The following is a 26,812-nucleotide window of genomic DNA, read 5'->3' on the forward strand; positions in this document are numbered from 1 at the left end:
TCACACATTTTGAGGCTCTCCATGTTTTTGAACACCGCTTCATGCTCCTCCTATTTTTGAGACCGTTTCATGCTCCTCCTATTTTTCACACCTTTTCAGGCTCTCCATGTTTTTGAAAACCGCTTCATGCCCCTCCTATTTTTAAGACCGTTTCATGCTCCTCCTATTTTTCAGAACGTTTCATGCTCCTCCTATTTTGCAGACCGTTTCATGGTCATCTCATTTTTTACACCTCTTGAAGCTCTTCATATTTTGCACACCTTTTGTAGCTCTTCATATTTTTCACACTTTTTCAGGCTCTTCATGTTTTTGAACACCGCTTCATGCTCCTCATATTTTTCAGTCCGTTTCATGCTCATCTCATTTTTGAAACCTTTTGATGCTCTTCATATTTTTGACACCTTTTGAAGCTCTTCATATTTTTCACACCTTTTCATGCTCTTCATGTTTTTCAACACCACTTCATGCTCCTCATATTTTTCAGGCCGTTTCATGCTCCTCAAAGTTGTGACACCTTTTGAAGTTCTTCATATTTTTCACACCTTTTCAGGCTCTTCATATTTTTGAACACCGCTTCATGCTCCTCCTATTTTTGAGACCGTTTCATGCTCCTCATGAATTTCACACCTTTTGAAGCTCTTCATATTATTCACACCTTTTCATGCTCTTCATGATTTTGAACACCGCTTCATGCTCCTCCTATTTTTCAGACCGTTTCATGCTCATCTCATTTTTCACACGTTTTGAAGCTCTTCATATTTTTCACACCTTTTCAGGCTCTTCATATCTTTGAACACCGCTTCATGATCCTCCTATATTTCAGACACTTTTATGCTCCTCATATTTTTGACACATTTTGAAGCTCTTCATAAATTTCACACCTTTTAGGTTCTTCATGTTTTTCAACACCTCTTCATGCTCCTCCTATTTTTCAGACCGTTTCATGCTCATCTCATTTTTGACACCTTTGGAAGCTCTTCATATTTTTCACACCTTTTGTAGCTCTTCATATTTTTCACACATTTTCAGGCTCTTCATGTATTTCAACACTGCTTCATGATCCTCCTATATTTCAGACCGTTTCATGCTCCTCATATTTTTGTCACCTTTTGAGGCTCTTCATATTTTTCACACCATTCCAGGCTCTTCAGGTTTTTGAACACCGTCATGTTCCTCCTAAATTTGAGACAGTTTCATGCTCCTCATATTTTTGACACATTTTGAAGCTCTCATATTTTTCACACCTTTTGAAGCTCTTCATATTTTTCACACGTTTTCAGGCTCTTCATGTTTTTCAACACTGCTTCATGCTCCTCCTATTTTTCAGACCGTTACATGCTCCTCATATTTTTGACACCTTTTGAAGCACTTCATATTTTTCACACCATTTCAGGCTCTTCATATTTTTCAACACTGCTTCATGCTCCTCCTATTTTTCAGACCGTTTCATGCTCCTCATATTTTTGACACCTTTTGAAGCTCTTCATATTTTTCACAACTTTTCAGTCTTAATGTTTTTCAACACCTCGTCATGCTCCTCCTATTTTTCAGACAGTTTCATGCTCATCTCACTATTACACCTTTTGAAGCTCTTCATATTTTTCACACCTTTTGTAGCTCTTAATATTTTCCACAGGTTTTCAGGCTCTTCATGTTTTTAACACTGCTTCATGCTCCTCCTATTTTTCAGATCGTTTCATGCTCCTCATAATTTTGACACGTTTTGATGCTCTTCATATTTTTCACACCTTTCCAGGCTCTTCATGTTTTTGAACACCGTTTCATGCTACTATTTTTTCAGAACGTTTCATGCTCTTCATATTTTTGACACCTTTTGAAGCTCTTCATATTTTTAGTACCTTTTCAGGATCTCCATATATTTGAATAGCGCTTCATGCTCCTCCTAATTTTGAGACCGTTTCATGCTCCTCATATTTTTGACACCTTTTAAAGCTCTTCATATTTTTCACACCTTTTCAGGCTCTTCATGTTTTTGAACATCACTTTATGCTCCTCCTATTTTTCACCGTTTCATGCTCCTCATATTTTTCACACCTTTTGAAGCTCTTCATATTTTTCACACCTTTTCAGGCTCTTCATGTTTTGAACACCGTTTCATGCTCCTCCTATTTTACAGACCGTTTCATGCTCATCTCATTTTTTACACCTTTTGAAGCTCTTCATATTTTTCACAACTTTTGAAGCTCTTCATATTTTTCACACTATTTCAGGCTCTTCATGTTTTTCAACACTGCTTCATGCTCCTCCTATTTTTCAGACCGTTTCATGCACCTCATATTTTTGACACGTTTTGATGCTCTTCATATTTTTCACACCTTTCCAGGCTCTTCATGTTTTTAAACACCGTTTCATGCTACTATTTTTTCAGAACGTTTCATGCTCTTCATATTTTTGACACCGTTTGAAGCTCTTCATATTTTTAGTACCTTTTCAGGATCTCCATATATTTGAATACCGCTTCATGCTCCTCCTAACTTTGAGACCGTTTCATGCTCCTCATATATTTGACACCTTTTAAAGCTCGTCATATTTTTCACACCTTTTCAGGCTCTTCATGTTTTTGAACATCACTTTATGCTCCTTCTATTTTTCACCGTTTCATGCTCCTCATATTTTTCACACCTTTTGAAGCTCTTCATATTTTTCACACCTTTTCAGGCTCTTCATGTTTTGAACACCGCTTCATGCTCCTCCTATTTTACAGACCGTTTCATGCTCATCTCATTTTTTACACCTTTTGAAGCACTTCATATTTTTCACAACTTTTGAAGCTCTTCATATATTTCACACCTTTTCAGGCTCTTCATGTTTTTCAACACTGCTTCATGCTCCTCCTATTTTTTGGACCGTTTCATGGTCCTCTTATTTTTGACACCGTTTGAAGCTCTTCATATTTTTCACACCTTTTGTAGCTCTTCATATTTTTCACACTTTTTCAGGCTCTTCATGTTTTTGAACACCGCTTCATGCTCCTCATATTTTTCAGTCCGTTTCATGCTCATCTCATTTTTGAAACCTTTTGATGCTCTTCATATTTTTGACACCTTTTGAAGCTCTTCATATTTTTCACACCTTTTCATGCTCTTCATGTTTTTCAACACCACTTCATGCTCCTCATATTTTTCAGGCCGTTTCATGCTCCTCAAAGTTGTGACACCTTTTGAAGTTCTTCATATTTTTCACACCTTTTCAGGCTCTTCATATTTTTGAACACCGCTTCATGCTCCTCCTATTTTTGAGACCGTTTCATGCTCCTCATGAATTTCACACCTTTTGAAGCTCTTCATATATTTCACACCTTTTCAATCTCTTCATGTTTTTGAACACCACTTCATTCTCCTCCTATTTTCAGACCGTTTCATGCTCCTCATATTTTTGACACCTTTTGATTCTCTTCATATTTTTCACATCTTTTCAGGCTGTTCATGTTTTCGAACACCATTTCATGCTCCTCCTATTTTTCAGAACCTTTCACGCTCCTCATGTTTTTGACACCTTTTGAAGCTCTTCATATTTTTCACACCTTTTCAGTCTCTTCATGTTTTTCAACACCTCGTCATGCTCGACCTATTTTTCAGACCGTTTCATGCTCATCTCACTATTACACCTTTTGAAGCTCTTCATATTTTTCACAACTTTTGAAGCTCTTAATATTTTCCACAGGTTTTCAGGTTCTTCATGTTTTTAACACTGCTTCATGCTCCTTCTATTTTTCAGACCGTTTCATGCTCCTCATAATTTTGACACGTTTTGATGCTCTTCATATATTTCACACCTTTCCAGGCTCTTCATGTTTTTGAACACCGTTTCATGCTACTATTTTTTCAGAACGTTTCATGCTCTTCATATTTTTGACACCTTTTGAAGCTCTTCATGTTTTTAGTACCTTTTCAGGATCTCCATATATTTGAATAACGCTTCATACTCCTCCTAAATTTGAGACCGTTTCATGCTCCTCATATTTTTGACACCTTTTAAAGCTCTTCATATTTTTCACAACTTTTCAGGCTCTTCATCTTTTTGAACATCATTTTATGCTCCTCCTATTTTTCACCGTTTCATGCTCCTCATATTTTTCACACCTTTTGAAGCTCTTCATATTTTTCACACCTTTTCAGGCTCTTCATGTTTTGAACACTGTTTCATGCTCCTCCTATTTTACAGACCGTTTCATGCTCATCTCATTTTTTACACCTTTTGAAGCTCTTCACATTTTTCACAACTTTTGAAGCTCTTCATATTTTTCACACTATTTCAGGCTCTTCATGTTTTTCAACACTGCTTCATGCTCCTCCTATTTTTTGGACCGTTTCATGCTCCTCTTATTTTTGACACAGTTTGAAGCTCTTCATATTTTTCACACCTTTTCATGCTCTTCATGATTTTGAACACCGCTTCATGCTCCTCCTATTTTTCAGACCGTTTCATGCTCATCTCATTTTTCACACGTTTTGAAGCTCTTCATATTTTTCACACCTTTTCAGGCTCTTCATATTTTTGAACACCGCTTCATGATCCTCCTATATTTCAGACACTTTTATGCTCCTCATATTTTTGACACATTTTGAAGCTCTTCATATATTTCACACCTTTTAGGTTCTTCATGTTTTTCAACACCACTTCATGCTCCTCCTATTTTTCAGACCGTTTCATGCTCATCTCATTTTTGACACCTTTTGAAGCTCTTCATATTTTTCACACCTTTTGTAGCTCTTCATATTTTTCACACATTTTCAGGCTCTTCATGTATTTCAACACTGCTTCATGATCCTCCTATATTTCAGACCGTTTCATGCTCCTCATATTTTTGTCACCTTTTGAGGCTCTTCATATTTTTCACACCATTCCAGGCTCTTCAGGTTTTTGAACACCGTCATGTTCCTCCTAAATTTGAGACAGTTTCATGCTCCTCATATTTTTGACACATTTTGAAGCTCTCATATTTTTCACACCTTTTGAAGCTCTTCTTATTTTTCACACGTTTTCAGGCTCTTCATGTTTTTCAACAGTGCTTCATGCGCCTCCTATTTTTCAGACCGTTACATGCTCCTCATATTTTTGACACCTTTTGAAGCACTTCATATTTTTCACACCATTTCAGGCTCTTCATATTTTTCAACACCGCTTCATGCTCCTCCTATTTTTCAGACCGTTTCATGCTCCTCATATTTTTGACACCTTTTAAAGCTCTTCATATTTTTCACAACTTTTCAGTCTTAATGTTTTTCAACACCTCGTCATGCTCCTCCTATTTTTCAGACAGTTTCATGCTCATCTCACTATTACACCTTTTGAAGCTCTTCATATTTTTCACACCTTTTGTAGCTCTTAATATTTTCCACAGGTTTTCAGGCTCTTCATGTTTTTAACACTGCTTCATGCTCCTCCTATTTTTCAGATCGTTTCATGCTCCTCATAATTTTGACACGTTTTGATGCTCTTCATATTTTTCACACCTTTCCAGGCTCTTCATGTTTTTGAACACCGTTTCATGCTACTATTTTTTCAGAACGTTTCATGCTCTTCATATTTTTGACACCTTTTGAAGCTCTTCATATTTTTAGTACCTTTTCAGGATCTCCATATATTTGAATAGCGCTTCATGCTCCTCCTAATTTTGAGACCGTTTCATGCTCCTCATATTTTTGACACCTTTTAAAGCTCTTCATATTTTTCACACCTTTTCAGGCTCTTCATGCTTTTGAACATCACTTTATGCTCCTCCTATGTTTCACCGTTTCATGCTCCTCTTATTTTTGACACGTTTTGAGGCTCTTCATATATTTCACACCTTTTCAGGCTCTTCATTTTTTTGAACACCGCTTCATCCTCCTCCTATTTTTCAGACCGTTTCATGCTCCTCATATACTTGTCACCTTTTGAAGCCCTTCATATTTTTCACACCTTTTCAGGTTTTCATGTTTTTCAACACTGCTTCATGTTCCTCCTATTTTTCATACCGTTTCATGCTCCTCATGTATTTCACATCTTTTGAAGCTCTTCTTATTTTTCACACCTTTTGAAGCTCTTCATAGTTTTCACACCTTTTGAAGCTCTTCATATTTTTCACACCTTTTGAAGCTCTTCATATATTTCACACCTTTTCAGGCTCTTCATGTTTATGAACACCGCTTCATGCTCCTACTATAATTCAGACGGTTTCATGCTCCTCATGTATTTCACTCCTTTTGAAGCTCTTCACATTTTACACACCTTTTCAGACTCTTCATGATTTTCAACCGCACTTCATGCTCCTCCTATTTTCAGACCGTTTCATTTTCCTCATATTTTTGACACCTTTTGAAGCTCTTTATGTTTTTCACACCTTTTCAGGCTCTTCATGTTTTTCAACAACGCTTCATGCTCCTCCTATTTTTCAGACCTTTTCATGCTCCTCATATTTTTGACACCTTTTGAAGCTCTTCATATTTTTCACCCCTTTTCAGGCTCTTCAATTTTTTCAACAATGTTACAATGCTCCTCCTATTTTTCAGACCGTTTCATGCTCCTCATATTTTTGACACCTTTTGAAGCTCTTCATATTTTTCACACCTTTTCAGGCTCTTCTGTTTTTCAACACCACTTCATGCTCCTCCTATTTTTCAGACGGTTTCATGCTCCTCATATTTTTGACACCTTTTGAAGCTCTTCATATTTTTCACACCTTTTCAGGCTCTTCATGTTTTTCAACACCACTTCATGCTCGTCCTATTTTCCAAACCGTTACGTGCTCCTCATATTTTTGACACCTTTTGAATCTCTTCATATATTTCACACCTTTTCAGGCTCTTCATTTATTGGAACACCGCTTCATGCTCCTCCTATTTTTCAGACCGTTTCATGCTCATCTCATTTTTGACACCTTCTGAAGCTCTTCATATTTGTTACACCCTTTCAGGCTCTTCATGTTTTTCAACACGGCTTCATGCTCCTCCTATTTTTCGGACGGTTTCATTCTCCTCATGTACTTCACACCTTTTGAAGCTCTTCATATATTTCACACTTTTTCAGGATCTTCATGTTTTTCAACACCACTTCATGCTCCTCCTATTTTTCAGACCGTTTCATGCTCATCTCATTTTTGACACCTTCTGAAGCTCTTCATATTTGTTACACCCTTTCAGGCTCTTCTTGTTTTTCAACACGGCTTCATGCTCCTCCTATTTTTCAGACCGTTTCATGCTCCTCATATTTTTCACAGCTTTTGAAGCTCTTCATATTTTTCACACATTTTCAGGCTCTTCATGTTTTTCAACACCACTTCCTGCTCCTCATATTTTTCAGACCGTTTCATGTTCCTCATGTATTTCACATCTTTTGAAGCTCTTCATATATTTCACACGTTTTAAGTCTCTTCATGTTTTTCAACACCGCTTCATGCTCCTCCTATTGCTCAGACCGTTTCATGCTCCTCTTATTTTTGACACGTTTTGAGGCTCTTCATATATTTCACACCTTTTCAGGCTCTTCATTTTTTTGAACACCGCTTCATCCTCCTCCTATTTTTCAGACCGTTTCATGCTCCTCATATACTTGTCACCTTTTGAAGCCCTTCATATTTTTCACACCTTTTCAGGTTTTCATGTTTTTCAACACTGCTTCATGTTCCTCCTATTTTTCATACCGTTTCATGCTCCTCATGTATTTCACATCTTTTGAAGCTCTTCTTATTTTTCACACCTTTTGAAGCTCTTCATAGTTTTCACACCTTTTGAAGCTCTTCATATTTTTCACACCTTTTGAAGCTCTTCATATATTTCACACCTTTTCAGGCTCTTCATGTTTATGAACACCGCTTCATGCTCCTACTATAATTCAGACGGTTTCATGCTCCTCATGTATTTCACTCCTTTTGAAGCTCTTCACATTTTACACACCTTTTCAGACTCTTCATGATTTTCAACCGCACTTCATGCTCCTCCTATTTTTCAGACCGTTTCATTTTCCTCATATTTTTGACACCTTTTGAAGCTCTTTATGTTTTTCACACCTTTTCAGGCTCTTCATGTTTTTCAACAACGCTTCATGCTCCTCCTATTTTTCAGACCGTTTCATGCTCCTCATGTATTTCACACATTTTGAAGCTTTTCATATTTTTCACACCTTTTCAGGTTTCTCATCTTTTTGAACACCGTTTCATGCTCCTACTATTTTTCAGACCATTTCATGTTCCTTATATTTTTGAAACCTTTTGAAGCTCTTCATATTTTTCACACCTTTTCAGGCTCTTCATATTTTTCAACACCGCTTCATGCTCCTCCTATTTTTCAGACCTTTTCATGCTCCTCATATTTTTGACACCTTTTGAAGCTCTTCATATTTTTCACCCCTTTTCAGGCTCTTCAATTTTTTCAACAATGTTACAATGCTCCTCCTATTTTTCAGACCGTTTCATGCTCCTCATATTTTTGACACCTTTTGAAGCTCTTCATATTTTTCACACCTTTTGAAGCTCTTCATATATTTCACACTTTTTCAAGCTCTTCATGTTTTTCAACACCACTTCATGCTTCTCCTATTTCTCAGACTGTTTCATGCTCATCTCATTTTTGACAGCTTTTGAAGTTCCTCATATTTTTCACATCTTTTGAAACTATTCATATTTTTCACACCTTTTCAGGCTCTTCATGTTTTTAAACACCGCTTTATGCTCCTCCTATTTTTCAGACCGTTTCATGCTCCACTCATTTCTGAAATCTTTTGAAGCTCTTCATATATTTCACACATTTTCAGGCTCTTAATGATTTTAAACACCACTTCATGCTCCTCCTATTTTTCAGACCGTTTCATGCTCATCTCATTTTTGACACCTTCTGAAGCGCTTCATAGTTTTCACAAATTTTAAGGCTCTTCATATTTTTGAACACCGCTTCCTGCTCCTCCTATATTTCAGACCGTTTCATGCTCGTATGTATTTCACACATTTTGCGGGTCTTCATATTTTACACCCGTTTTCAGGTTCTTCATGATTTTCAACACCACTTCATGCTCCTATTTTTCAGACCGTTTCATGTTCCTTATATTTTTGACACCTTTTGAAGCTCTTCATATTTTTTACACCCTTCCAGGCTCTTCATGTTTTTCAACACAGCTTCATGCTCTTCCTATTTTTCAGACCGTTTCATGATCCTCATATTTTTCACACCTTTTGAAGCTCTTCATATTTTTCACACCTTTTCAGGCTCTTCATGTTTTTCAACACCGCTTCATGCTCCTCCTATTTTTCAGACCGTTTCATGCTCCTCATGTATTTCACACCTTTTGAAGCTCTTCATATTTTTCACACCTTTTCAGGCTCTTCATGTTTTTCAACACCGCTTCATGCTCCTCCTATTTTTCAGACCGTTTCATGCTCCTCATATATTTCACACCTTTTGAAGCTCTTCATATTTTTCACACCTTTTGAAGCTCTTCATATTTCTCACACCTTTTCAGGCTCTTAATGTTTTTCTACACCGCTTCATGCTCCTCCTATTTTTCAGACCATTTCCTGCTAATCTCATTCTTGACACTTTTTGAAGCTCTTCATATATTTCACACCTTTTCAGGCGCTTCATGTTTTTGAACACCGCTTCATGCTCCTCCTGTTTTTCAGACCGTTTCATGCTCCTCATGTATTTCACACCTTCTGAAGCTCTTCATATTTTTCAGACCTTTTCAGACTCTTCATATTTTTGAACACGGTTTCATGCTCCTCCTATTTTTCAGAATGTTTCATGCTCCTCATATTTTTACACCTTTGGAAGCTCTTCACATTTTTCACACCTTTTCAGGCTCTTCATGTTTTTCAACACCGCTTCATGCTCCTCCTATTTTTCAGACCGTTACATGCTCCTCATGTATTTCACACCTTTTGAAGCTCTTCATATTTTTCACACCTTTTCAGGCTCTTCATGTTTTTGAACACCATTTCATGCTCCTCATATATTTCAGACTGTTTCATGCTCCTCATATTTTTGACACCTTTTGAAGCTCTTCATATTTTTCACACCCTTTCAGGCTCTTCATTTTTTTCAACACCGCTTCATGATCCTCCTATTTTTCCGACCGTTTCATGCTCCTCATATTTTTGACACCTTTTGTAGCTCTTCATATTTTTCACAGCTTTTCAGGCTCTTCATGTTTTTCAACAACGTTTCATGCTCCTCCTATTTTCAGACCGTTTCTTGCTCCTCATAATTTTGACACCTTTGAATGTCTTCATATTTTTCACACCTTTTGAAGCTGTTCATATTTTTCACACCTTTTCAGGCTCTTCATGTTTTTCAGACCGTTTCACGCTGCTTCTATTTTTCAGATCGTTTCATGCTCCTCATATTTTCACACCTTTGAAGCTCTTCATATTTTTCACACCTTTTCAGGCTCTTCATGTTTTTGAACACCGCTTCATGCTCCTCCTATTTTTCAGACCGTTTCATGCTCCTCACATTTTGACACCTTTTGAAGCTCTTCATATTTTTCACAACTTTTCAGTCTCTTCCTGTTTTTGAACACCACTTCATGCTCCTCCTATTTTTCAGACCGTTTCCTGCTCATCTCATTTTTGACACCTTTTGAGGCTCTTCATATTTTTCACACCTTTTCAGGCCCTTCATGTTTTTCCACACTACTTCATGCTTCTCCTATTTTTCAGACGGTTTCATGCTCCTCATGTATTTCACACCTTTTGAAGCTCTTTATATTTTTCACACCTTTTCAGGCTCCTCAAGATTTTGATCACAGTTTCACGCTCCTCCTGTTTTTCAGACCGTTTCATGCTCCTCATATTTTTGACAGCTTTTGAAGCTCTTCATAATTTTCACACCTTTTCAAGCTCTTCATGTTTTTGAACACCGCTTCATGATCCTCCTATTTTTCAGACCGTTACATGCTCTTCATATTTTTGACAGCTTTTGAAGCTCCTCATATTATTCACACCTTTTCAGGCTCCTCAAGATTTTGATCACAGTTTCACGCTCCTCCTGTTTTTCAGACCGTTTCATGCTCCTCATATTTTTGACAGCTTTTGAAGCTCCTCATATTTTTCACACCTTTTCAGGCTCTTCATATTTTTGAACACCGCTTTATGCTCCTCCAATTTTTCAGGCCGTTTCATGCTCCTCATAATTTTTACACCTTTTGAAGCTCTTCATATGTTTCACACCTTTTCAGGCTCTTCATTTTTTTCAACACCACTTCATGCTCCTCCTATTTTTCAGACCGTTTCATGCTCATCTCATTTTTTAAACCTTTTGAAGCTCTTAATATTTTTCACACCTGTTGATGCTCTTCATATTTTTCACACGTTTTCAGGCTCTTCAAGTTTTTCAACACCGCTTCATGCTCCTCCTATTTTTCATACCGTTTCATGCTCCTCATATTTTTGACACCTTTTGTAGCTCTTCATATTTTCCACACCTTTTCAGGCTCTTCATGTTTTTCAACACCGCTTCATACTCCTCCTATTTTTCAGACCGTTTCATGCTCCTCATATTTTTGACACCTTTTGAAGCTCTTCATATTTCCCACACCTTTTCAGGCTCTTCATGTTTTTCAACACCGCTTCATGCTCCTCCTATTTTTCTGACCGTTTCATGCTCCTCATATTTTTGACACCTTTTGAAGCTCTTCATATTTTTCACACCTTTTCAGGCTCTTCATGTTTTTCACACCTTTTCAGGCTCTTCATGTTTTTGAACACCATTTCATGCTTCTCCTATTTTGCAGACCGTTTCATTCTCCTCATATTTTTGACATCTTTTGAAGCTCTTCATATATTTCACACCTTTTCAGGCTTTTCATTTTTTTCAACACCACTTCATGCTCCTCCTATTTTTCAGACCGTTTCATGCTCATTTCATTTTGACACCTTTTGAAGCTCTTCAAATTTTTCACATCTTTTGAAGCTCTTCATATTTTGCACAACTTTTCAGGCTCTTTATGATTTTCAACACCGCTTCATGCTGCGCCTATTTTTCAGACCGCTTCATGTTCCTGATATTTTTGACACCTTTTGAAGCTCTTCATATTTTTCACAACATTTCAGGCTCTTCATGTTTTTCAACACCGCTTCATGCTCAACCTATTTTTCAGACCGTTTCATGCTCCTCATATTTTTGACACCTTTTGTAGCTCTTCATATTTTTCACACCTTTTCAGGCTCTTCATGTTTTTCAACAACGTTTCATGCTCCTCCTATTTTCAGACCGTTTCTTGCTCCTCATAATTTTGACACCTTTGAATGTCTTCATATTTTTCACACCTTTTGAAGCTGTTCATATTTTTCACACCTTTTCAGGCTCTTCATGTTTTTGAACACCGCTTCATGCTCCTCCTATTTTTCAGACCGTTTCATGCTCCTCATATATTTGACACCTTTTGAAGCTCTTCATATTTTTCACACCTTTTCAGGCGCTTCATGTTTTTGAACACCGCTTCATGCTCCTCCTGTTTTTCAGAGCGTTTCATGCTCCTCATGTATTTCACATCTTTTGAAGCTCTTCATATTTTTGACACTATTTGAAGCTCTTCATATTTTTCACACCTTTTCAGGCTCTTCATTTTTTTGAACACCGCTTCATGCTCCTCCTATTTTTCAGAACGTTTCATGCTCCTCATATATTTCACACCTTTTGAAGCTCTTCATATTTTTCACACCTTTTGAAGCTCTTCATATTTCTCACACCTTTTCAGGCTCTTAATGTTTTTCTACACCGCTTCATGCTCCTCCTATTTTTCAGACCATTTCCTGCTAATCTCATTCTTGACACTTTTTGAAGCTCTTCATATATTTCACACCTTTTCACGCGCTTCATGTTTTTGAACACCGCTTCATGCTCCTCCTGTTTTTCAGACCGTTTCATGCTCTTCATGTATTTCACACCTTCTGAAGCTCTTCATATTTTTCAGACCTTTTCAGACTCTTCATATTTTTGAACACGGTTTCATGCTCCTCCTATTTTTCAGAATGTTTCATGCTCCTCATATTTTTACACCTTTGGAAGCTCTTCACATTTTTCACACCTTTTCAGGCTCTTCATGTTTTTCAACACCGCTTCATGCTCCTCCTATTTTTCAGACCGTTACATGCTCCTCATGTATTTCACACCTTTTGAAGCTCTTCATATTTTTCACACCTTTTCAGGCTCTTCATGTTTTTGAACACCATTTCATGCTCCTCATATATTTCAGACTGTTTCATGCTCCTCATATTTTTGACACCTTTTGAAGCTCTTCATATTTTTCACACCCTTTCAGGCTCTTCATTTTTTGCAACACCGCTTCATGATCCTCCTTTTTTTCCGACCGTTTCATGCTCCTCATATTTTTGACACCTTTTGTAGCTCTTCATATTTTTCACAGCTTTTCAGGCTCTTCATGTTTTTCAACAACGTTTCATGCTCCTCCTATTTTCAGACCGTTTCTTGCTCCTCATAATTTTGACACCTTTGAATGTCTTCATATTTTTCACACCTTTTGAAGCTGTTCATATTTTTCACACCTTTTCAGGCTCTTCATGTTTTTCAGACCGTTTCACGCTGCTTCTATTTTTCAGATCGTTTCATGCTCCTCATATTTTCACACCTTTGAAGCTCTTCATATTTTTCACACCTTTTCAGGCTCTTCATGTTTTTGAACACCGCTTCATGCTCCTCCTATTTTTCAGACCGTTTCATGCTCCTCACATTTTGACACCTTTTGAAGCTCTTCATATTTTTCACAACTTTTCAGTCTCTTCCTGTTTTTGAACACCACTTCATGCTCCTCCTATTTTTCAGACCGTTTCCTGCTCATCTCATTTTTGACACCTTTTGAGGCTCTTCATATTTTTCACACCTTTTCAGGCCCTTCATGTTTTTCCACACTACTTCATGCTTCTCCTATTTTTCAGACGGTTTCATGCTCCTCATGTATTTCACACCTTTTGAAGCTCTTTATATTTTTCACACCTTTTCAGGCTCCTCAAGATTTTGATCACAGTTTCACGCTCCTCCTGTTTTTCAGACCGTTTCATGCTCCTCATATTTTTGACAGCTTTTGAAGCTCTTCATAATTTTCACACCTTTTCAAGCTCTTCATGTTTTTGAACACCGCTTCATGATCCTCCTATTTTTCAGACCGTTACATGCTCTTCATATTTTTCACATCTTTTCAGGCTCTTCATGTTTTTCAACACAACTTCATGCTTCTCTTATTTTTCAGACCGTTTCATGCGCATCTCATTTTTGACACCTTTGAAGGTCTTCATATTTTTCGCACCTGTTGAAGCTCCTCATATTTTTCACACGTTTTCAGGCTCTTCATGTTTTTCAGACCGTTTCATGCTGCTTCTATTTTTCAGACCGTTTCATGCTCCTCATATTTTTCACACCTTTGAAGCTCTTCATATTTTTCACACCTTTTCAGGCTCTTCATGTTTTTGAACACAGCTTCATGCTCCTCCTATTTTTCAGACCATTCCCTGTTCCTCATATTTTTGACACCTTTTGAAGCTCTTCATATTTTTCACACATTTTCAAGCTATTCATGTTTTTCAACACCGCTTCATGCTCCTCCTATTTTTCAAACAGTTTCATGCACCTCATATTTTTCACACATTTTGAAGCTCTTCATATTTTTCACAACTTTTCAGGCTCTTCATGTTTTTGAATATCGTTTCATGCTCCTCCTATTTTTCAGACCGTTTCATGCTCCTCATGTATTTCACACCTTTTGAAGCTCTTCATATTTTTCACAACATTTCAGGCTCTTCATGTTTTTCAACACCGCTTCATGCTCAACCTATTTTTCAGACCGTTTCATGCTCCTCATATTTTTGACACCTTTTGAAGCTCTTCATATTTTTCACACCTTTTCGGGCTCTTTATGTTTTTCAACACCGTTTTATGATCCTCCTATTTTTAAGAACTTTTCATGCTCATCTCATTTTTGACACCTTTTGAAGCTTTTCATATTTTTCACAAATTTTCAGGCTCTTCATGTTTTTGAACCCCGCTTCATGCTCCTCTTATTTTTCAGAGAGTTTCATGCTCCTCATGTATTTCACACCTTTGAAGCTCTTCATATTTTTCACACCTTTTCAGGCTCTTCATGTTTTTCCACAGCACTTCAAGCTTCTCCTATTTTTCACCCGTTTCTTCCTCCTCATGTATTTCACACCTTTTGAAGGTCTTCGTATTTTTCACACCTTTTCAGGCTCTTCATGTTTTTCAACACCACTTCATGCTCCTCCCATTTTTCAGACCATTTCATGCTCCTCATATTTTTCACACCTTTAGAAGCTCTTCATATTTTTCAAACCTTTTCAGGCTCTTCATGTTTTTCAACACAGCTTCATGCTCCTCCTATTTTTCAGACGCTTTCATTCTCCTCATATTTTTGACACTGTTAGAAGCTCTTCATATATTTCACACCTTTACAGTCTCTTCTTTTTTTTCAACACCACTTCATGCTACTCCTATTTTTCAGACAGTTTCATGCTCATCTCATTTTTGACACGTTTTGAGGCTCTTCATATTTTTCACACCTTTTCAGGCTTTTCATGTTTTTGAACACCGCTTCATGCTCCTCCTATTTTTCAGACCGTTTCATGCTGCTCATATTTTTGACACCTTTTGAAGCTCTTCATATTTTTCACAAATTTTCAGGCTCTTCCTGTTTTTGAACACCGTTTCATGCTCCTTCTATTTTTCAGACCGTTTCATGCTCCTCATGTATTTCACACCTTTTGAAGCTCTTCATATTTTTCACACGTTTTCAGGCTCTTCATGTTTTTGAACACTGCTTCATGCTCGTCCTATTTTTCAGACCGTTTCATGCTCCTCATATTTTTGACACCTTTTGAAGCTCTTCATATTTTTCACACCTTTACAGGCTCTTCATGTTTTTCCACACCACTTCATGCTTCTCCTATTTTTCAGACCTTTTCATGATCCTCATTAATTTCACACCTTTTGAAGCTCTTCGTATTTTTCACACCTTTTCCGGCTCTTCATGTTTTGATCACCGTTTCATGCTCCTCCTATTTTTCAGACCGTTTCATGCTCCTCATATTTTTGACACCTTTTGAAGCTCATCATATTTTTCACAACTTTTCAGGCTCTTCATATTTTTGAACACCGCTTTATGCTCCTCCAATTTTTCAGGCCGTTTCATGCTCCTCATAATTTTTACACCTTTTGAAGCTCTTCATATGTTTCACACCTTTTCAGGCTCTTCATTTTTTTCAACACCACTTCATGCTCCTCCTATTTTTCAGACCGTTTCATGCTCATCTCATTTTTTAAACCTTTTGAAGCTCTTAATATTTTTCACACCTGTTGATGCTCTTCATATTTTTCACACGTTTTCAGGCTCTTCAAGTTTTTCAACACCGCTTCATGCTCCTCCTATTTTTCATACCGTTTCATGCTCCTCATATTTTTGACACCTTTTGTAGCTCTTCATATTTTCCACACCTTTTCAGGCTCTTCATGTTTTTCAACACCGCTTCATGCTCCTCCTATTTTTCAGACCGTTTCATGCTCCTCATATTTTTGACACCTTTTGAAGCTCTTCATATTTCCCACACCTTTTCAGGCTCTTCATGTTTTTCAACACCGCTTCATGCTCCTCCTATTTTTCAGACCGTTTCATGCTCCTCATATTTTTGACACCTTTTGAAGCTCTTCATATTTTTCACACCTTTTCAGGCTCTTCATGTTTTTCACACCTTTTCAGGCTCTTCATGTTTTTGAACACCATTTCATGCTTCTCCTATTTTGCAGACCGTTTCATTCTCCTCATATTTTTGACATCTTTTGAAGCTCTTCATATATTTCACACCTTTTCAGGCTTTTCATTTTTTTCAACACCACTTCATGCTCCTCCTATTTTTCAGACCGTTTCATGCTCATTTCATTTTGACACCTTTTGAAGCTCTTCAAATTTTTCACATCTTTTGAAGCTCTTCATATTTTGCACAACTTTTCAGGCTCTTTATGATTTTCAACACCGCTTCATGCTGCGCCTATTTTTCAGACCGCTTCATGTTCCTGATATTTTTTACACCTTTTGAAGCTCTTCATATTTTTCACAACATTTCAGGCTCTTCATGTTTTTCAACACCGCTTCATGCTCAACCTATTTTTCAGACCGTTTCATGCTCCTCATATTTTTGACACCTTTTGTAGCTCTTCATATTTTTCACACCTTTTCAGGCTCTTCATGTTTTTCAACAACGTTTCATGCTCCTCCTATTTTCAGACCGTTTCTTGCTCCTCATAATTTTGACACCTTTGAATGTCTTCATATTTTTCACACCTTTTGAAGCTGTTCATATTTTTCACACCTTTTCAGGCTCTTCATGTTTTTGAACACCGCTTCATGCTCCTCCTATTTTTCAGACCGTTTCATGCTCCTCATATATTTGACACCTTTTGAAGCTCTTCATATTTTTCACACCTTTTCAGGCGCTTCATGTTTTTGAACACCGCTTCATGCTCCTCCTGTTTTTCAGAGCGTTTCATGCTCCTCATGTATTTCACATCTTTTGAAGCTCTTCATATTTTTGACACTATTTGAAGCTCTTCATATTTTTCACACCTTTTCAGGCTCTTCATTTTTTTGAACACCGCTTCATGCTCCTCCTATTTTTCAGAACGTTTCATGCTCCTCATATATTTCACACCTTTTGAAGCTCTTCATATTTTTCACACCTTTTGAAGCTCTTCATATTTCTCACACCTTTTCAGGCTCTTAATGTTTTTCTACACCGCTTCATGCTCCTCCTATTTTTCAGACCATTTCCTGCTAATCTCATTCTTGACACTTTTTGAAGCTCTTCATATATTTCACACCTTTTCAGGCGCTTCATGTTTTTGAACACCGCTTCATGCTCCTCCTGTTTTTCAGACCGTTTCATGCTCTTCATGTATTTCACACCTTCTGAAGCTCTTCATATTTTTCAGACCTTTTCAGACTCTTCATATTTTTGAACACGGTTTCATGCTCCTCCTATTTTTCAGAATGTTTCATGCTCCTCATATTTTTACACCTTTGGAAGCTCTTCACATTTTTCACACCTTTTCAGGCTCTTCATGTTTTTCAACACCGCTTCATGCTCCTCCTATTTTTCAGACCGTTACATGCTCCTCATGTATTTCACACCTTTTGAAGCTCTTCATATTTTTCACACCTTTTCAGGCTCTTCATGTTTTTGAACACCATTTCATGCTCCTCATATATTTCAGACTGTTTCATGCTCCTCATATTTTTGACACCTTTTGAAGCTCTTCATATTTTTCACACCCTTTCAGGCTCTTCATTTTTTGCAACACCGCTTCATGATCCTCCTTTTTTTCCGACCGTTTCATGCTCCTCATATTTTTGACACCTTTTGTAGCTCTTCATATTTTTCACAGCTTTTCAGGCTCTTCATGTTTTTCAACAACGTTTCATGCTCCTCCTATTTTCAGACCGTTTCTTGCTCCTCATAATTTTGACACCTTTGAATGTCTTCATATTTTTCACACCTTTTGAAGCTGTTCATATTTTTCACACCTTTTCAGGCTCTTCATGTTTTTCAGACCGTTTCACGCTGCTTCTATTTTTCAGATCGTTTCATGCTCCTCATATTTTCACACCTTTGAAGCTCTTCATATTTTTCACACCTTTTCAGGCTCTTCATGTTTTTGAACACCGCTTCATGCTCCTCCTATTTTTCAGACCGTTTCATGCTCCTCACATTTTGACACCTTTTGAAGCTCTTCATATTTTTCACAACTTTTCAGTCTCTTCCTGTTTTTGAACACCACTTCATGCTCCTCCTATTTTTCAGACCGTTTCCTGCTCATCTCATTTTTGACACCTTTTGAGGCTTTTCATATTTTTCACACCTTTTCAGGCCCTTCATGTTTTTCCACACTACTTCATGCTTCTCCTATTTTTCAGACGGTTTCATGCTCCTCATGTATTTCACACCTTTTGAAGCTCTTTATATTTTTCACACCTTTTCAGGCTCCTCAAGATTTTGATCACAGTTTCACGCTCCTCCTGTTTTTCAGACCGTTTCATGCTCCTCATATTTTTGACAGCTTTTGAAGCTCTTCATAATTTTCACACCTTTTCAAGCTCTTCATGTTTTTGAACACCGCTTCATGATCCTCCTATTTTTCAGACCGTTACATGCTCTTCATATTTTTCACATCTTTTCAGGCTCTTCATGTTTTTCAACACAACTTCATGCTTCTCTTATTTTTCAGACCGTTTCATGCGCATCTCATTTTTGACACCTTTGAAGGTCTTCATATTTTTCACACCTGTTGAAGCTCCTCATATTTTTCACACGTTTTCAGGCTCTTCATGTTTTTCAGACCGTTTCATGCTGCTTCTATTTTTCAGACCGTTTCATGCTCCTCATATTTTTCACACCTTTGAAGCTCTTCATATTTTTCACACCTTTTCAGGCTCTTCATGTTTTTGAACACAGCTTCATGCTCCTCCTATTTTTCAGACCGTTCCCTGTTCCTCATATTTTTGACACCTTTTGAAGCTCTTCATATTTTTCACACATTTTCAAGCTATTCATGTTTTTCAACACCGCTTCATGCTCCTCCTATTTTTCAAACAGTTTCATGCACCTCATATTTTTCACACATTTTGAAGCTCTTCATATTTTTCACAACTTTTCAGGCTCTTCATGTTTTTGAATATCGTTTCATGCTCCTCCTATTTTTCAGACCGTTTCATGCTCCTCATGTATTTCACACCTTTTGAAGCTCTTCATATTTTTCACAACATTTCAGGCTCTTCATGTTTTTCAACACCGCTTCATGCTCAACCTATTTTTCAGACCGTTTCATGCTCCTCATATTTTTGACACCTTTTGAAGCTCTTCATATTTTTCACACCTTTTCGGGCTCTTTATGTTTTTCAACACCGTTTTATGATCCTCCTATTTTTAAGAACTTTTCATGCTCATCTCATTTTTGACACCTTTTGAAGCTTTTCATATTTTTCACAAATTTTCAGGCTCTTCATGTTTTTGAACGCCGCTTCATGCTCCTCTTATTTTTCAGAGAGTTTCATGCTCCTCATGTATTTCACACCTTTGAAACTCTTCATAATTTTCACACCTTTTCAGGCTCTTCATGTTTTTCCACAGCACTTCAAGCTTCTCCTATTTTTCACCCGTTTCTTGCTCCTCATGTATTTCACACCTTTTGAAGCTCTTCATATTTTTCACACCTTTTCAGGCTCTTCATGTTTTTCAAGACCACTTCATGCTCCTCCCATTTTTCAGACCATTTCATGCTCCTCATATTTTTCACACCTTTAGAAGCTCTTCATATTTTTCAAACCTTTTCAGGCTCTTCATGTTTTTCAACACAGCTTCATGCTCCTCCTCTTTTTCAGACGCTTTCATTTTCCTCATATTTTTGACACTGTTAGAAGCTCTTCATATATTTCACACCTTTACAGTCTCTTCTTTTTTTTCAACACCACTTCATGCTACTCCTATTTTTCAGACAGTTTCATGCTCATCTCATTTTTGACACGTTTTGAGGCTCTTCATATTTTTCACACCTTTTCAGGCTTTTCATGTTTTTGAACACCGCTTCATGCTCCTCCTATTTTTCAGACCGTTTCATGCTGCTCATATTTTTGACACCTTTTGAAGCTCTTCATATTTTTCCAAATTTTCAGGCTCTTCCTGTTTTTGAACACCGTTTCATGCTCCTTCTATTTTTCAGACCGTTTCATGCTCCTCATGTATTTCACACCTTTTGAAGCTCTTCATATTTTTCACACGTTTTCAGGCTCTTCATGTTTTTGAACACTGCTTCATGCTCGTCCTATTTTTCAGACCGTTTCATGCTCCTCATATTTTTGACACCTTTTGAAGCTCTTCATATTTTTCACACCTTTACAGGCTCTTCATGTTTTTCCACACCACTTCATGCTTCTCCTATTTTTCAGACCTTTTCATGATCCTCATTAATTTCACACCTTTTGAAGCTCTTCATATTTTTCACACCTTTTCCGGCTCTTCATGTTTTGATCACCGTTTCATGCTCCTCCTATTTTTCAGACCTTCTCAGGCTCTTCATATTTTTGAACACCGCTTTATGCTCCTCCAATTTTTCAGGCCGTTTCATGCTCCTCATAATTTTTACACCTTTTGAAGCTCTTCATATGTTTCACACCTTTTCAGGCTCTTCATTTTTTTCAACACCACTTCATGCTCTTCCTATTTTTCAGACCGTTTCATGCTCATCTCATTTTTTAAACCTTTTGAAGCTCTTAATATTTTTCACACCTGTTGATGCTCTTCATATTTTTCACACGTTTTCAGGCTCTTCAAGTTTTTCAACACCGCTTCATGCTCCTCCTATTTTTCATACCGTTTCATGCTCCTCATATTTTTGACACCTTTTGTAGCTCTTCATATTTTCCACACCTTTTCAGGCTCTTCATGTTTTTCAACACCGCTTCATGCTCCTCCTATTTTTCAGACCGTTTCATGCTCCTCATATTTTTGACACCTTTTGAAGCTCTTCATATTTCCCACACCTTTCAGGCTCTTCATGTTTTTCAACACCGCTTCATGCTCCTCCTATTTTTCAGACCGTTTCATGCTCCTCATATTTTTGACACCTTTTGAAGCTCTTCATATTTTTCACACCTTTTCAGGCTCTTCATGTTTTTCACACCTTTTCAGGCTCTTCATGTTTTTGAACACCATTTCATGCTTCTCCTATTTTGCAGACCGTTTCATTCTCCTCATATTTTTGACATCTTTTGAAGCTCTTCATATATTTCACACCTTTTCAGGCTTTTCATTTTTTTCAACACCACTTCATGCTCCTCCTATTTTTCAGACCGTTTCATGCTCATCTCATTTTGACACCTTTTGAAGCTCTTCAAATTTTTCACATCTTTTGAAGCTCTTCATATTTTGCACAACTTTTCAGGCTCTTTATGATTTTCAACACCGCTTCATGCTGCGCCTATTTTTCAGACCGCTTCATGTTCCTCATATTTTTGACACCTTTTGAAGCTCTTCATATTTTTCACAACTTTTCAGGCTCTTCATGTTTTTGAACACCGCTTCATGCTCCTCCTATTTTTTAAACCGTTTCAGGCTGCTCATATTTTTGACACCTTTTGAAGCTCTTCATATTTTTCACAAATTTTCAGGCTCTTCCTGTTTTTGAACACCGTTTCTTGCTCCTCCTATTTTTTAGACCGTTTCATGATCCTCATGTATTTCTTTTTTTTTTTTTTTTTTTTTTTTTTTTGTGTTCACTCGCCACCTTTTTCAGCATTTAATTTGTAGTATTTGTCTATTAAAACTGAAAGAACATACTTAGGGATACAGATCATTGCCTAAGTGTTCAAAATTATTTTCAGATTTTTAGCCAAAGCTGTCATATTTCACACCTTTTGAAGCTCTTCATATTTTTCACACCTTTTCAGGCTCTTCATGTTTTTGAACACTGCTTCATGCTCCACCTATTTTTCAGACCGTTTCTTGCTCCTCATATTTTTGACACCTTTTGAAGCTCTTCATATTTTTCACACCTTCAGGCTCTTCATGTTTTTCAACACCACTTCATGCTCCTCTCATTTTTCAGACCGTTTCATGCTCCTCATATTTTTCACACCTTTAGAAGCTCTTCATATTTTTCAAAACTTTTCAGGCTCTTCATGTTTTTCAACACAGCTTCATGCTCCTCCTGTTTTTCAGACGCTTTCATTCTCCTCATATTTTTGACACTGTTAGAAGCTCTTCATATATTTCACACCTTTACAGTCTCTTCTTTTTTTTCAACACCACTTCATGCTACTCCTATTTTTCAGATAGTTTCATGCTCATCTCATATTTGACACGTTTTGAGGCTCTTCATATTTTTCACACCTTTTCAGGCTTTTCATGTTTTTGAACACCGCTTCATGCTCCTACTATTTTCCGGCCTGTTTCATGCTCCTCATATATTTGACACATTTTGAAACTCTGAATATTTTTCACACATTTTCAGGCTCTTCATGTTTTTGAACAACGCGTCATGCTCCTCCTATTTTTCAGACCGTTTCAGGCTGATCAAATTTTTGACACCTTTTGAAGCTCTTCATATTTTTCACAAATTTTCAGGCTCTTCCTGTTTTTGAACACCGTTTCATGCTCCTCCTATTTTTCAGACCGTTTCATGATCCTCATGTATTTCACACCTTTTGAAGCTCTTCATATTTTTCACACGTTTTCAGGCTCTTCATGTTTTTCAACACCGCTTCATGCTCCTCCTATTTTTCAGACCGTTTCATGCTCCTCATGTATTTCACACCTTTTGAAGCTCTTCATATTTTTCACACGTTTTCAGGCTCTTCATGTTTTTGAACACTGCTTCATGCTCCTCCTATTTTTCAGACCGTTTCATGCTCCTCATATTTTTGACACCTTTTGAAGCTCTTCATATTTTTCACACCTTTACAGGCTCTTCATGTTTTTCCACACCACTTCATGCTTCTCCTATTTTTCAGACCTTTTCATGATCCTCATGAATTTCACACCTTTTGAAGCTCTTCATATTTTTCACACCTTTTCAGGCTCTTCATATTTTTGATCACCGCTTCATGATCCTCCTATTTTTCAGACCGTTTCATGCTCTTCATATTTTTCACACCTTTTCAGTCTCTTCATGTTTTTCCACACCACTTCATGCTTCTCCTATTTTTCAGACCTTTTCATGATCCTCATGAAGTTCACACCTTTTGAAGCTCTTCATATTTTTCACACCTTTTCAGGCTCTTCATGTTTTTGAACACCGCTTCATGATCCTCCTATTTTTCAGACCGTTTCATGCTCTTCATATTTTTCACATCTTTTCAGGCTCTTCATGTTTGTCAACACCGTTACATGATCCTCCTATTTTTCAGACCATTTCATGCTCATCTCATTTTTGACCCCTTTTGAAGCTTTTCATATTTTTCACAACTTTTTAGGCTCTTCTTGTTTTTCAACACAGCTTCATACTCCTCCTATTTTTCAGACCGTTTCATGCTCATCTCATTTTTGACACCTTTTGAAGCTCTTCATATTTCTCACAACTTTTTAGGCTCTTCATGTTTTTACACCGCTTAGTGCTCCTCCTATTTTTCAGAGAGTTTCATGCTCCTCATGTATTTCACATCTTTTGAAGCTCTTCATATTTCTCACAACTTTTTAGGCTCTTCATGTTTTTCCACAGCACTTCATGCTTCTCCTATTTTTCGGCCTGTTTCATGCTCCTCATATTTTTGACACCTTTTGAAGCTCTTCATATTTTTCACACCTTTTCAGGCTCTTCTTGTTTTTCAACAGCGCTTCATGCTCCTCCTATTTTTCAGAACGTTTCATGCTCCTCATATTTTTGACACCTTTTGTAGCTCTTCATATTTTCCACACCTTTTCAGGCTCTTCATGTTTTTCAACACCGCTTCATGCTCCTCCTATTTTTCAGAACGTTTCATGCTCCTCATATTTTTGACACCTTTTGAAGCTCTTCATATTTTTCACACGTTTTCAGGCTCTTCATGTTTTTCACACCTTTTCAGGCTCTTCATGTACTTGAACATCATTTCATGCATCTCCTATTTTGCAGACCGTTTCATTCTCCTCATATTTTTGACATCTTTTGAAGCTCTTCATATATTTCACACCTTTTAAGGCTTTTCATTTTTTTCAACACCACTTCATGCTCCTCCTATTTTTCAGACCGTTTCATGCTCATCTCATTTTGACACATTTTGAAGCTCTTCAAATTTTTCACATCTTTTGAAGCTCTTCATATTTTGCACAACTTTTCAGGCTCTTTATGATTTTCAACACCGCTTCATGCTCCTCCTATTTTTCAGACCGTTTCATGCTCATCTCATTTTGACACCTTTTGAAGCTCTTCAAATTTTTCACACCTTTTGAAGCTCTTCATATTTTTCCTATTTTTGAAGCTCTTCATATTTTCACACGTTTTCAGGCTCTTCATGTTTTTGAACACTGCTTCATGCTCCTCCTATTTTTCAGACTGTTTCATGCTCCTCATATTTTTGACACCTTTTGAAGCTCTTCATATTTTTCACACCTTTACAGGCTCTTCATGTTTTTCCACACCACTTCATGCTTCTCCTATTTTTCAGACCTTTTCATGATCCTCATGAATTTCACACCTTTTGAAGCTCTTCATATTTTTCACACCTTTTCAGGCTCTTCATGTTTTTGATCACCGCTTCATGATCCTCCTATTTTTCAGAGAGTTTCATGCTCCTCATGTATTTCACATCTTTTGAAGCTCTTCATATTTTTCACACCTTTTCAGGCTCTTCATGTTTTTCCACACCACTTCATGCTTCTCCTATTTTTCGGCCTTTTTCATGCTCCTCATGTATTTCACACCTTTTGAAGCTTTCATATGTTTCACACCTTTTCAGGCTCTTCATGTTTTTAATCACCGTTTCATCCTCCTCCTATTTTTCAGACCTTTTGATGCTCCTCATATATTTGACACATTTTGAAGCTCTGAATATTTTTCACACATTTTCAGGCTCTTCATGTTTTTGAACAATGCTTCATGATCCTCCTATTTTTCAGACGGTTTCATGCTCTTCATATGTTTGACACCTTTTGAAGCTCTTCATATTTTTCACAACTTTTGAGGGCCTTCATGTTTTTCAACACCGTTTCATGCTGCTTCTCTATTTCAGACCGTTTCATGCTCCTCATATTTTTTACACCTTTTGAAGCTCTTCATATTTTTAACACCTTTTCAGGCTCTTTTTTTTTTTGAACACCGCTTCATGCTCCTCCTAATTTTCAGACCATTTCATACTCCTCATATTTTTCACACCTTTTGAAGCTCTTCATATTTTTCACACCTTTACAGGCTCTTCATGTTTTTGAACACAGCTTCATGCTGCTCCTGTTTTTCAGACCATTTCATGCTCCTCATATTTTTCACACCTTTTGAAGCTCCTCATATTTTTCACACCTTTTCAGGCTTTTCATGTTTTTCAACACCGTTACATGATCCTCCTATTTTTCAGACCATTTCATGCTCATCTCATTTTTGACTCCTTTTGAAGCTTTTCATATTTTTCACAACTTTTTAGGCTCTTCTTGTTTTTCAACACAGCTTCATACTCCTCCTATTTTTCAGACCGTTTCATGCTCATTTCATTTTTGACACCTTTTGAAGCTCTTCGTATTTCTCACAACTTTTTAGGCTCTTCATGTTTTTGACACCGCTTCATGCTCCTCCTATTTTTCAGAGAGTTTCATGCTCCTCATGTATTTCACATCTTCTGAAGCTCTTCATATTTCTCACAACTTTTTAGGCTCTTCATGTTTTTCCACACCACTTCATGCTTCTCCTATTTTTCGGCCTGTTTCATGCTCCTCATGTATTTCACACCTTTTGAAGCTCTTCATATTTTTCACACCTTTTCAGGCTCTTCATGTTTTTAATCACCATTTCATGCTCCTCCTATTTTTCAGACCGTTTCATGCTCCTCATATATTTGACACATTTTGAAGCTCTGAATATTTTTCACACATTTTCAGGCTCTTCATGTTTTTGAACACTGCTTCATGATCCTCCTATTTTTCAGACCGTTTCATGATCTTCATATGTTGGACACCTTTTGAAGCTCTTCATATTTTTCACTCCTTTTCAGGCTCTTCATGTTTTTCAACACACTTCATTCTTCTCCTATTTTTCAGACCGTTTCATGCTCCTCATGTATTTCACACCTTTTGAAGCTCTTCATAATTTTCACACCTTTTCAGGCTCTTCATGTTTTT

Source organism: Dama dama, chromosome 26 (assembly GCF_033118175.1).
Source record: "Dama dama isolate Ldn47 chromosome 26, ASM3311817v1, whole genome shotgun sequence".
NCBI lineage: Eukaryota > Metazoa > Chordata > Mammalia > Artiodactyla > Cervidae > Dama > Dama dama.